Source organism: Macrobrachium rosenbergii, chromosome 11 (genome assembly GCF_040412425.1).
Source record: "Macrobrachium rosenbergii isolate ZJJX-2024 chromosome 11, ASM4041242v1, whole genome shotgun sequence".
Lineage (NCBI taxonomy): Eukaryota > Metazoa > Arthropoda > Malacostraca > Decapoda > Palaemonidae > Macrobrachium > Macrobrachium rosenbergii.
This window is the reverse complement of record NC_089751.1, coordinates 8823190-8824634: the sequence shown is the minus strand read 5'-3', so window position 1 is coordinate 8824634 and position 1445 is coordinate 8823190. Positions and strand designations below refer to the sequence as shown.

General features: G+C 40.3%; 1 protein-coding gene across 1 annotated transcript in view; it reads right to left on the bottom strand.

The window, feature by feature from the left end:
• LOC136843122 (chaoptin-like) overlaps window positions 1-376 on the bottom strand; it is a 39934-nt gene extending 39558 nt beyond the window's left edge. The window contains exon 1 of the mRNA XM_067111158.1: window positions 1-376. This exon is cut by the window's left edge and continues 271 nt beyond it. The gene's annotated coding sequence lies outside the window, so the exon portion shown is untranslated.
• Window positions 377-1445: the final 1069 nt, after the last annotated feature.

The window sequence follows — 1445 nt, the reverse complement described above, 5'->3', positions numbered from 1 at the left end:
CTCTTCATTTACAGAAAAAAAAATCAAACACCTTTGAATAATCAAAACGCAAATAAAATCCACAATAAACACAAAAAATGTCACACTTGTAAGTTGAGTTTCGGAGAAACCCGACCAGAAAAACGAATCTTTCTGCGAGCGAGAGCAGTCCAACAGCGGCAACCCAAGTACTCCCGGAAAAAGGCAGGGTCGCGTCGTCCCACTGGGGAGCTCAGTCACAGAGTGGCCGGGAAACGACTGACAGACGTCACCGCGCGACAGGAAAGCCGGATGGGCACTGAACGGGTACGCAGCACGCTGAACGGGCACGATTTTCACGAAGAAACCGAACGTGGGCACTCTAGGGTGGTTCCCTCTAATATGCCACCCCACCCCTTCTTCATACCCAGATGGGTAGGATGAGGAAAAGGATTCATGCATCAGTGAACATGGGGCAGGAGGAGGTTAAGGAGATGAGGGGCGGAGAGGGGGGGAGGCTGGGGTTGCTGTGAAAGGAAGAAGGTAGCGGCAGAAACTGAGATTGTGCGAAATAGAACTCGCAGACTTCAAAAGCATACTTAAGATTCGCAAGGACATTTGCTACCCCTTAATAAACAATCGTTCCCCTTGATTAAACTCGACCGCTGAGCGAGGAATCTCAATCAATTAGTCAGAACAAACAAATCTAAGTCTAAGTTCTTTTAATCTTTCTCATGTTTATCCTTACTTTGAATTAATCATAGGAACTACTTACCTCTGCAAGTTATTCAAGTTATTGCAAGAACGTGAAACGCCGAGACTATGCCAATGAATCCTTTTTACTTGAATGTAATACACAATTATATACGCACACACGAATATATACGAGTATGTATATATATATATATATATATATATATATATATATATATATATATATATATATATATATATATATATATATATATATATATATATATATACATATGAATGAATTTTATCACATCACCGTGATTCATATACGAGTACAAGCATTAAGCTACAAACGTCCTTTAATATCCAATTCGCTCTACCTCGGAAATAATATATTTTCATATATGTTACCTGAAGGGGAATTTTTTTAGTTGATAATAAGTCTCGTGTGTGTGCGTGTGCGCGCATGTGCATGTCATTATTTTAACTGTAATCTAGGGGTCTGTCTATGAAGTCTGGAAGGCCAATAAAAACACTGTGAACGCGACAAAACCGTAAATTTCGGTTGACAATACTTCACTCTTGATCACTGTGATGAGGTTGTTCGAGTCGCGAGTTTGTTGAGAAAGTAAAGGGAAAAAGCTGTATGGCGTGTACAAGGCCTTCAAGATAGCTCGAATCAAGTCATTTAGATGCAGTGTGAATTTGCGGTATGGTGTAGCATGTAATTTGTTAGGAGCTATCAGAAATCGCTATGATAATAGCGAAACTTGTGAGGAAAGTTGGTGTGAGAG